General features: G+C 50.0%; 1 protein-coding gene across 1 annotated transcript in view; it reads right to left on the bottom strand.

The window, feature by feature from the left end:
* siae (sialic acid acetylesterase) overlaps positions 1 to 12,275 on the bottom strand; it is a 123,295-nt gene that overhangs the window by 18,357 nt on the left and 92,663 nt on the right. The window lies entirely within an intron of this gene.

Below are 12,275 nucleotides of genomic sequence, written 5' to 3'. Positions count from 1 at the left end.
GTATACTTATTTGTAGCAGATTGGTACAACTGAGTGGCTCGCTGGACCATTTCAGAGGGCAGTTAAGAGTCAACCACATTGCTGTGGGTCTGGAGTCCCATATAGGCCAGAGCGGGTAAGGACGGCAGATTTCCTTCCCTAAAGTGAACCACATGGGTTTTTAATGACAATCCAGTAGTTTCATGGTCACCATTACTGATACTAGCTTTTCACATCTCTAGATCATTAGTCCAGGCCTCTGGATTACTAGTCCAGTAACATAACCACTTATGCCACCCTTTCTTTGAAGAGGTAACAGAGATATTAGATGTCATTTATCTAGATTTCCAAAAGCCCTTCGAGAAGGTACCACATAATAGACAAATAAGGTCAGAGAATGCGGAGTCAGGGGACAAGTGGCAGAATGGATTGCTGGCTGGCTTCAAGACAGAAAGCAGAGAGTAGGAGTAAAGGGTAGCTATTCACAGTGGCAGAAGGTGGGTAGTGGTGTTCCACAAGGATCAGTGCTGGGACCACTGCTGTTCACAATTTATATCAATGATTTAGACTTTGGAATCAAAAACACAATTTCTAAATTTACGGATGACACTAAATTGGGGGGGGATAGTCAATACTGAGGAGGACTGCAACAAATTACATGAGGACACTAATAAACTTGCAGAATGGGCATATAATTGGCAAATGAATTACAAGGATTAATTAGCAATCTTGTTGTACGAGGCCCCTTGGGTCGGAGCGATCATAATATGATCGAATTCTTCATTAAGATGGAGAATGAAGCAGTTGACTCAGAGACCAGGGTCCTAAATATAAATAAAGGAAACTACGATGGTCTGAGGAGGGAGTTGGGTGGGATTGATTGGGGAATGTCACTCAAAGGGTTGACGGTGGATAGGCAATGGCAAACATTCAAAGACCGAATGGATGAACTACAGAATTTGTTCATCCCAGTTTGGCATAAAAATAAAACAAAAAAGGTGACTCAACCGTGGCTAACAAGGGAAATTAGGGATAGCATAAGATCCAAGCAGAGGACATATAAATTGGCCAGAAAAAGCAATAACCCTGAGGATTGGGAGCAGTTTAGGATTCAACAAAGGATTACAAAGGGATTAATTAAGAAGGGGAAAATAGAATATGAGAGTAAGCTGGCAGGGAACATAAAAACTGACTGTAAAAGCTTTTATAGATATGTGTAAATCCATGTTGACTTTGTCTGATCCTGTCGCTGCTTTCCAAGTGCTCTGCTATTACATCTTTTATAATGGACTCTAGCATTTTCCCCACTACTGATGTCAGGCTTTTAATTCCCCGCTTTTTCTCCACCACCTTTTTTGAATAGTGGGGTAACATTAGCTACCCTCCAATCCGTGGGTACTGTTCCAGAGTCTATCGAGTTCTGGAAGATGACCAGCAATGCATCTACTATTTCTAGGGCCACTTCCTTAAGTACCCTAGGATGTAGATTATCAGGCCCTGGGGATTTATCGGCCTTCAGTCCCATCAATTTTCCTAACACCATTTCCCTACAAATACTGATTTCTTTCAGTTCCACCCTTTCATCAGACCCTATGTTCCCCGGCATCTCTGGGAGGTTATTTGTGTCCTCCTTTGTGAAGACAGAACCAAAGTATGAATTTAGTTGGTCTGCCATTTCTTTGTTTCCCATTATAAATTCCCCTGATTCTGACTGCAAGGACCTACGCTTGACTTCACCAATCTTTTTCTCTTCACATATCTATAAAAGCTTTACAGTCAGTTTTTATGTTCCCTGCCAGCTTACTCTCATATTCTATTTTCCCTTTCTTATTAATCCATTGTCCTGATTTGTTGAATCCTAAACTGCTCCCAATCCTCAGGATTATTGCTTTTTCTGGCCAATTGGGCTTATACTCACTGGAGTTTATAAGATGAGAGGGATCTCATCGAAACCTATAAAATTCTGTCAGGCCTGGACAGACTAGATGCAGAAGGATGTTTCCGATGGCCTGGGAGTCCAGAACCAAGGGTCATAGTCTAAGGATAAGGGGTAAGCCATTTAGGACTGAGATGAGGAGGAATTTCTTCACCCAGAGAGTGGTGAACCTGTGGAATTCTCTGCCACAGAGGGCGGTGGAGGCCAGTTCATTAAATATATTCAAGAAGGAGTTGGATGTATTTTCTTAAGGCTAAAGGGATCAAGGATATGGGGAGAAGGCAGGGACAGGGTACTGAATTTGGATGATCAGCCATGATCTCATTGAATGGCGGAGCAGGCTCGAAGCGCCGAATGGCCTACTCTTGCTCCTATCTTCTATGTTCAATGGAACACAGATAAATGTGAGCTGTTACATTTTGATAAGAAAAATAAGGAGATGATTGGGTAGGATTGATTGGGGAATGTCACTCAAGAGATGATGGTGGATAGGCAATGGCAAACATTCAAGACCGAATGGATGAACTACAGAATTTGTTCATCCCAGTTTGCATAAAAATAAAACAAAAAAGGTGACTCAACCGTGGCTAACAAAGGAAATTAGGGATAGCATAAGATCCAAGGAGAAGACATATAAATTGGCCAAAAAAGCAGTAAACCTGAGGATTGTGAGCAGTTTAGGATTCAACAAAGGGAGGACAAAGGGATTAATTAAGAAGGGGAAAATAGAATGAGAGTAAGCTTGCAGGGAACATAAAACTGACTGTAAAAGCTTTATAGATATGCGAAGAGAAAAAGATTGGTGAAGTCAAGCGTATGTCCCTTGCATTCAGAATCAGGGGAATTATAATGGGGAACAAAGAAATGGCTTACCAATTAAATACATATTTTGGTCTGTCTTCACAGAGGAGGACACAAATAACCCTCCCAGAGATGTTGGGGAACATAGGGTCTGATGAAAGGGAGGAACTGAAAGAAATCAGTATTTGTAGGGAATGGTGTTAGGGAAATTGAAGGGATTGAAGGCCAATAAATCCCCAGGGCCTGATAATCTACACCCTAGGGTACTTAAGGAAGTGGCCCTAGAAATAGTAGATGCATTGCTGGTCATCTTCCAACATTCGATAGAATCTGGAACAGTTCCCATGGATTGGAGGGCAGCTAATGTTACCCCACTATTCAAAAAACGGTGGTAGAGAGGAAAACGGGGAATTACAGACCGGTAAGCCTGACATCGGTACTGGGAAAATGCTAGAGTCCATTATAAAAGATGTAATAGCAAAGCACTTGGGAAAATCAGTGACAGGATCGGACAAAGTCAACATGGATTTACAAAAGGTAAATCATGCTTGACTAATCTGCTGTAATTTTTGGAGGATGTAACTGTAAAATAGATAAGGGAGAACCAGTGGATGTGGTGTATTTGGACTTTCAAAAGGCTTTCGATAAGGTCCCGCATAGAGATTAGCGTGTAAAGTTAAGGCGCATGGGATTGGGGGCAAGATATTGACTTGGATAGAGAACTGGTGGCGGATAGAAAGCAAAGAGTTGGAATAAACGGGTCTTTTCCGAGTGGCAGGCAGTGACTAGTGGGTACCGCAGGGATCGGTCCTTGGACCCCAGCTATTCACAATATATATTAATGATCTAGACGAGGGAACTAGATGTATATCTCCAAGTTTGCAGACGACACAAAGCTGGGTGGGCGTGTGTGCTGTGAGGAGGATGCCGAGAAACTCCAGGATGATTTGACAGGTGGGTGATTGGGCTGAAGCATGGCAGATTGCATATAACGTGGATAAATGCGAGGTTATCCACTTTGGCGTCAAAAACAGGAAGGCAGAGTATTATCTGAATGGCAATAGATTGGGAGAAGGGGAAGTGCAACGAGACCTGGGTGAACTTGTGCACCAGTCGCTGAAGGTAAGCATGCAGGTGCAGCAGGCGTTTAAGAAGGCAAATGGTATGTTGGCCTTCGTAGCGAGAGGGTTTGAGTACAGGAGCAAAGATGTCTTGCTGCAGTTGTACAGGGCCTTGGTGAGACCACACCTTGAGTATTGTGTGCGGTTTTGGTCGCTTTATCTGAAGAAGGAGTTCTTGCCATGGAGGGAGTGCAGCGAAGATTCACCAGGCTAATACCTGGGATGGCAGGAATGATGTATGAGGAGAGATTGGGTCGATTGGGCTTGTCCTCGCTGGAGTTTAGAAGATGAGAGGGGATCTCATTGAAACATATAAAATTCTAACAGGACTCGACAGACTAGATGCAGGAAGGATGTTCCCGATGGTCGGGGAGTCCAGAACCAGGGGTCACAGTCTAACGATAAGGGCTAAGCCTTTTAGGACAGAGATGTGGAGGAATTTCTTCACCCAGAGAGTGGTGAACCTGTGGAATTCTCTACCACAGAAGGCAGTTGAGGCTAATTCATTAAATATATTCAAGAAGGAGTTAGATATATTTCTTAGGGCTAAAGGGATCAAGGGATATGGGGAGAAAGCAGGGACAGGGTACTGAATTTGGATGATGATCTCATTGAATGGCGGAGCAGGCTTGAGGGGCCGAATGGCCTACCCCTGCTCCTATCTTCTATGTTTCTACATATTACTTGGAAAATCAGAATCTAAATGGGGTAGAAGGGGAAAGGGATCTCTCAGTACAAATACACAAATCACTAACAGTAGCTAAGCAAGGCCATAAAAAATGCAAACCAAGCACTAGGGTTTATTCCTAGAGGGATAGCATTGAAAAGTAGGGAAGTTATGCTAAACCTATATCGAACCTTGGTTAGACCACACTTAGAGCACTGTGTGCAGTTCTGGTCGCCATATCATAAAAAGGATATAGAGGCACTGGAGAGGGCGCAGAGAAGATTTACAAGGATGATACCAGAAATGTGAGGGAAAACACATCAGGAAAGGATGAATGGGCTGGGTCTCTTTTCCCTTGAAAAGTGAAGGCTGAGGGGTGACCTAATAGAGCTCTTTAAAATTATGAAAGACTTTAATAGAGTAGATACAGAGAGAGTGTTTCCACTTGTGGTGAAGAGCATAACTAGAGGTCATCAATATAAGATAGTCACCAAGAAATTCAATAGGGAATTTGAAGGAACTTCTTTACCCAGAGAGTGGTGAGAATGTGGAACTCGCTGCCACAGGGAGTGGTTGAAGCCAATAGTATCGATGCATTTAAGGGACAAGCATATGAGGGAGAAGGGAATAGAGGGTTATGCTGATAGAGTTAGATGAGAAAAGACGGGAGGAGGCTCGAGTGGAGCATAAATGCTGGAATGGACTGGTTGGGCCGAATGGCCTGTTTCTGTGCCGTATATTCTATGTAATTCCCCTTTTTCACGCTACTGGTTCTGGCCTCACCGGGGAATTTAATTAATGTAAATCAGGGTCCCGTGCCGTTCAGGGGCCCCCGAACACACTGCCCGCGGTCCCCCCAACACACTGCCCGCAGTCCCCCCAACACACTGCCCGCGGTCCCCCCAACACACTGCCCGCGGTCCCCCCAGCACACTGCCCGCGGTCCCACCAACACACTGCCCGCGGTCCCCCCAACACAATGCCCGCGGTCCCCCCAACACAATGCCCGCGGTCCCCCCAACACAATGCCCACGGTCCCCCCAACACAATGCCCGCGGTCCCCCCAACACAATGCCCGCGGTCCCCCCAACACACTGCCCGCGGTCCCTGAACACACTGCCCGCGGTCCCCCCAACACAATGCCCGCGGTCCCCCCAACACACTGCCCGCGGTCCCCCCAACACAATGCCCGCGGTCCCCCCAACACACTGCCCGTGGTCCCCCCAACACACTGCCCGCGGTCCCCCCAACACACTGCCCGCGGTCCCCCCAGCACAATGCCCGCGGTCCCCCCAACACACTGCCCGCGGTCCCCCCAACACACTGCCCGCGGTCCCCCCAACACAATGCCCGCGGTCCCCCCAACACAATGCCCGCGGTCCCCCCAACACAATGCCCGCGGTCCCCCCAACACACTGCCCGCGGTCCCTGAACACACTGCCCGCGGTCCCCCCAACACAATGCCCGCGGTCCCCCCAACACACTGCCCGCGGTCCCCCCAACACAATGCCCGCGGTCCCCCCAACACACTGCCCGCGGTCCCCCCAACACACTGCCCGCGGTCCCCCCAACACAATGCCCGCGGTCCCCCCAACACACTGCCCGCGGTCCCCCCAACACACTGCCCGCGGTCCCCCCAACACACTGCCCGCGGTCCCCCCAACACACTGCCCGCGGTCCCCCCAACACACTGCCCGCGGTCCCCCCAACACACTGCCCGCGGTCCCCCCAACACACTGCCCGCGGTCCCCGCAACACACTGCCCGCGGTCCCCGCAACACACTGCCCGCGGTCCCCGCAACACACTGCCCGCGGTCCCCCCAACACACTGCCCGCGGTCCCCCCAACACACTGCCCGCGGTCCCCGAACACACTGCCCGCGGTCCCCCCGCACACACTGCCCGCGGTCCCCCCGCACACACTGCCCGCGGTCCCCCCGCACACACTGCCCGCGGTCCCCCCGCACACAATGCCCGCGGTCCCCCCGCACACAATGCCCGCGGTCCCCCCACACACAATGCCCGCGGTCCCCCCGCACACAATGCCCGCTGTCCCCCCGCACACAATGCCCGCGGTCCCCGAACACAACGCCCGCGGTCCCCGAACACAACGCCCGCGGTCCCCGAACACAACGCCCGCGGTCCCCCCGAACACAACGCCCGCGGTCCCCGAGCACAACGCCCGCGGTCCCCCCGAATACAACGCCCGCGGTCCCCCCGAACACAACGCCCGCGGTCCCCGAGCACAACGCCCGCGGTCCCCGAACACAACGCCCGCGGTCCCCGAACACAACGCCCGCGGTCCCCGAACACAACGCCCGCGGTCCCCGAACACAACGCCCGCGGTCCCCGAACACAACGCCCGCGGTCCCCGAACACAACGCCCGCGGTCCCCGGAACACAACGCCCATGGTCTCCAGAACACAACGCCCACGGTCCCCGAGGACAATGCCCACGGTCCCCGAGGACAATGCCCACGGTCCTGGAACACAATGCCCACGGTCCCCTGAACACAATGCCCACGGTCCCCTGAACACAATGCCCACGGTCCCTGAACACAATGCCCACGGTCCCTGAACACAATGCCCACGGTCCCCTGAACACAATGCCCACGGTCCCCGAGGACAATGCCCACGGTCCCCGAACACAATGCCCACGGTCCCCGAACACAATGCCCACGGTCCCCGAGCACAATGCCCACGGTCCCCGAACACAATGCCCACGGTCCCCGAACACAATGCCCACGGTCCCCGAACACAAGGCCCACGGTCCCCGAACACAAGGCCCACGGTCTCCGAACACAAGGCCCACGGTCTCCGAACACAAGGCCCACGGTCGCCGAACACAAGGCCCACGGTCTCCGAACACAATGCCCACGGTCTCCGAACACAATGCCCACGGTCCCCCGAACACAATGCCCACGGTCTCCGAACACAATGCCCACGGTCTCCGAACACAATGCCCACGGTCTCCGAACACAATGCCCACGGTCTCCGAACACAATGCCCACGGTCTCCGAACACAATGCCCACGGTCCCCCGAACACAATGCCCACGGTCTCCGAACACAATGCCCACGGTCTCCGAACACAATGCCCACGGTCTCCGAACACAATGCCCACGGTCTCCGAACACAATGCCCACGGTCTCCGAACACAATGCCCACGGTCCCCGAACACAATGCCCACGGTCTCTGAACACAATGCCCACAGTCCCCCGAACACAATGCCCACGGTCCCTGAACACAATGCCCACAGTCCCCCGAACACAATGCCCATGGTCCCTGAACACAATGCCCACAGTCCCCCGAACACAATGCCCACGGTCCCTGAACGCAATGCCCACAGTACCCCGAACACAATGCCCACGGTCCCTGAACACAATGCCCACAGTCCCCCGAACACAACGCCCGCGGTCCCCGGAACACAACGCCCACGGTCTCCAGAACACAACGCCCACGGTCCCCGAGGACAATGCCCACGGTCCCCGAGGACAATGCCCACGGTCCTGGAACACAATGCCCACGGTCCCCTGAACACAATGCCCACGGTCCCCTGAACACAATGCCCACGGTCCCTGAACACAATGCCCACGGTCTCCGAACACAATGCCCACGGTCTCCGAACACAATGCCCACGGTCTCTCTCTCTTCCCCATCTCTCTCTCTCTCTTCCCCCCAGTCTCTCTCTCTCTCTTCCCCCCAGTCTCTCTCTCTCTCTTCCCCCGTCTCTCTCTCTCTCTTCCCCCAGTCTCTCTCTCTCTCTCTTCCCCCCAATCTCTCTCTCTCTTCCCCCGTCTCTCTCTCTCTTCCCCCGTCTCTCTCTCTCTCTCTCTCTTCCCCCCAGTCTCTCTCTCTCTCTTCCCCCCAGTCTCTCTCTCTCTCTCTTCCCCCAGTCTCTCTCTCTCTTAGTCATAGAGTCATAGAGTTTTACAGCACAGAAAGAGGCCCTTCGGCCCATCGTGTCTGCGCCGCCCATCCATCCCTGTCCAGTCTAATCCCATTTTCCAGCATTTGGTCCATAGCCTTGTATGCAATGGCATTTCAAGTGCGCATCCAAATGCTTCTTGAATGTTGTGAGGGTTCCTGCCTCCACCACCCTTTCAGGCATTGAGTTCCACATTCCAACCACCCTCTGGGTGAAAAAGTTCCTCCTCAAATCCCCTCTAAATCTCCTGCCCCTTACCCTGAATCTATGCCCCCTTGTTATTGACCCCCCCACTAAGGGGAAAAGTTCCTCTTTATCTACCCTATCTATGCCCCTCATTATTTTGTACACCTCAATCAGGTCCCCCCTCAGCCTTCTCTGCTCCAAGGAAAACAACTCCAGCCTGTCCAGCCTCTCTTCATAGCTGAGGCGCTCCATCCCAGGTAACATCCTGGTGAATCTTCTCTGCACCCTCTCCAAAGCAATCACATCCTTCCTATAGTGAGGCGACCAGAACTGCACACAGTACTCCAGCTGTGGCCTCACCAGCGTTTTGTACAGCTCCATCATAACCTCCCTGCTCTTATATTCTATGCCTCGGCTAATGAAGGCAAGTATCCCATATGCCTTTTTAACCACCTTATCTACCTGCTCCGCTGCCTTCAGGGATCTATGTACATGTACACCAAGGTCCCTCTGACCCTCTGTACTTCCTAGGGTCCTACCACTCATTGTGTATTCCCTTGCCTTATTTGTCCGTCCAAAATGCATCACCTCGCACTTTTCAGGGTTAAATTCCATTTGCCACTTTTCCGCCCATCTGACCAACCCGTTTATATCGTCCTGTAGCCGGAGGCTTTCCTCCTCGCAATTTACCACCCCACCAATTTTCGTGTCATCTGCGAACTTACTGATCATACCTTTTACATTTTCATCCAAATCATTTATGTAGATCACAAACAATAAGGGACCCAGCACCGATCCCTGAGGTACCCCACTGGACACAGGCTTCCAGTCACAAAAGCAACCTTCGACCATCACCCTCTGCCTCCTGCCACTCAGCCAGTTTAGGATCCAACGCGCCAAGGCACCCTGGATCCCATGGGCTCTTACCTTCTTGATCAGTCTCCTATGCGGGACTTTGTCAAAAGCTTTACTGAAGTCCATGTACACCACATCCACAGCATTTCCCTCATCCACCCCACTAGTCACCCCCTCGAAAAATTCGATCAGATTTGTTAGACATGATTTACCCTTAACAAAGCCATGCTGACTATCCCCGATTAATCCTTGCCTCTCCAAGTGGAGATTAATTTTGTCCCTCAGAATTTTTTCCAATAATTTCCCCACCACAGATGTTAGACTCACTGGCCTGTAATTCCCTGGTTTATCCCTGCTACCCTTCTTGAATAATGGTACTACGTTAGCTGTTCTCCAGTCCTCTGGTACATCCCCTGTGGCCAGAGAGGTTCTGAAAATTAGTGTCAGAGCCCCTGCAATCTCCTCCCTTGCCTCCCACAGCAGCCTGGGATACATCTCGTCCGGGCCTGGGGATTTATCCACTTTTTGGCCCGCTAAAACCGCTAGCACCTCCTCCCTCTCGATGCTAATATGTTCAAGTATGTCACAGTCCCCTTGCCCGATTTCTATGTCTGCATCGTCTTTCTCCATAGTGAACACAGATGCAAAAAATTCATTTAAAACCCCCGCCTACATCCTCTGGCTCTACACACAGATTGCCACTTTGGTCCCTAATGGGCCCTACCCTTTCCCTGGTTATCCTCTTGCCCTTAACATACTTATAAAACATCTTAGGATTTTCCTTTATTTTGCTCGCCAGTGTTATTTCATGGCCCCTCCTCGCCCTCCTAATTTCTTTTTTAAGTATGCCCCTGCACTTTTTATACTCCTCTAGGGCTTCTTCTGTCTTTAGTCTTTTGTAACTGCCAAAAGCCCCCCTCTTATTTCTAATGCATTTTTGTATATCCCTTGTCATCCAAGGTTCCCTTTGCTTGTTGGTCCCACCCTTGACCTTTACAGGAACATGTTGGCGTTGTACTCTCTCTATTTCCCTTCTGAAAGTCTCCCACTGTTTTGATGTGGATTTTCCTATAAGCAGCTGCTCCCAGTCCACTTTGGCCAGATCCTGCCTTATCATATTAAAATCGGCCTTCCCCCAATTTAGAACCCTTATTTCCGGGCCGTCTTTGTCTTTTTCCATGACCACCTTAAATCTCACCGAATTATGGTCACTGTCGCCAAAATGCTCTCCTACTGACACTTCCACCACTTGCCCGGCTACATTCCCCAGAATTAGGTCCAGTACCGCCCCCTCTCTTGTAGGACTTCCCCCCAGTCTCTCTCTCTCTTCCCCCCAGTCTCTCTCTCTCTTCCCCCCAGTCTCTCTCTCTCTTCCCCCCAGTCTCTCTCTCTCTTCCCCCCAGTCTCTCTCTCTCTCTTCCCCCCCAGTCTCTCTCTCTCTCTCTTCCCCCGTCTCTCTCTCTCTCTCCCAGTCTCTCTCCAATTCCAATTCCAATTCAAATGCTTTATTGGCATGAAAGTTTACAGAGAACCATATTGCCAAAGCTTACATAGCAAAAAGGTACAGTTTTCCAACATTCTGTAGGTGTCAATCGATTTGACATTTGTTGGGTACATACAATATTACTTTTAAACAATATTAATTTTAAACAGTCTTTGTACTTCATTTGGTACGTTCAATATTAATTTTAAACAGTCTTAATTTTAAACAGTCCTCAGGTTGTGACATGTTGTTACATATTTGGCCCCAAGGTATGGTCTGTCTCCTTCTCCTAGGACTAATCTCAATTTTGACAGGTCATCCAATTCCTTGAAATCTGGGGTTGTTTGGCTTAGCTTGTTGAATAATATGTTTCTTGATGTGTTGAATTTTTCGCATTTTAGGAGGAAATGCATCTCTGTTTCAACCTCGCCGGCCAGACATTGATCGCATATTCTATTCTCTCTAGGCTGCCAGGATTTCTTGTATCTGCCTTTTTCAATTTCCAGTTGGTGGTCGCTTAGTCTGTACCTGGTGAGGGTCTGTCTCTGTTTTGTGTCTCTGATGGTCGTGAGGTAGTCTGCCAGTTTATATTCTCTTTTTAGGGCCCGGTAACATTCTAATCTGCTTTGGCTTTCGGTTATTTTGTTCCAATGTTCCAGGTAGGTTTCTTTGCATTTTTTAATGATTTGGTTCACTCGGATTGGTGTTTGGACGGCTGTGTTGGTCTGGGGCTGGTCAGGGTCCGGCTGAGTACTTAGTTTCAGTAGCAGCTGACTCAGGGGACTCTTTTCTGGGTTTAGCTCTTGGGTCTGAAAGGCTTTGAAATGAAGGGTGTCTGGGGAGCTAGATTTGAGGTGATTTAGGAAGTTTAGTGCTCGTTTTTGGATGTTTATTATCAGTGGGTATCTGCCTAGTTCGGCTCTGCATGCATTTGTTGGCGTTTTTCTTTGGGTGCGAAGGATGCTTCGGCAGAATTCTGCATGTAGGGCTTCTATTGTGTGTTTTTCCCATTTAGTGTAGCTTTGGTGATTTAGCGGGCCCCATACTTCACTACCGTACAGTGCAATGGGCAGGATTATGCTGTCAAATATTTTGAGCCAGATTTTGATTGGGATTTGGATGTTGTAGAATTTTCTTTTTATTGCATATAGGGCTCTTCGTGCTTTTTCTTTTAGTGCATTCACTGCTATGCTGAAGCTCCCTGATGCTGTAATAGTTAGACCAAGGTAGGTGTAGCTCATAGTGTGTCCTATAGTGGTATCACTGAGGGTAAACTGGTATTTGTTTTCCTGACATCTGGGCCTTTTTTGAAAAATCATGATG

This window comes from Somniosus microcephalus, chromosome 26 (genome assembly GCF_052327205.1).
Source record: "Somniosus microcephalus isolate GS21.2 chromosome 26, FLI_Smic_1.0, whole genome shotgun sequence".
NCBI classification, from domain to species: Eukaryota; Metazoa; Chordata; class Chondrichthyes; order Squaliformes; family Somniosidae; genus Somniosus; species Somniosus microcephalus.
This window is presented reverse-complemented; position numbering and strand designations above follow the sequence as displayed.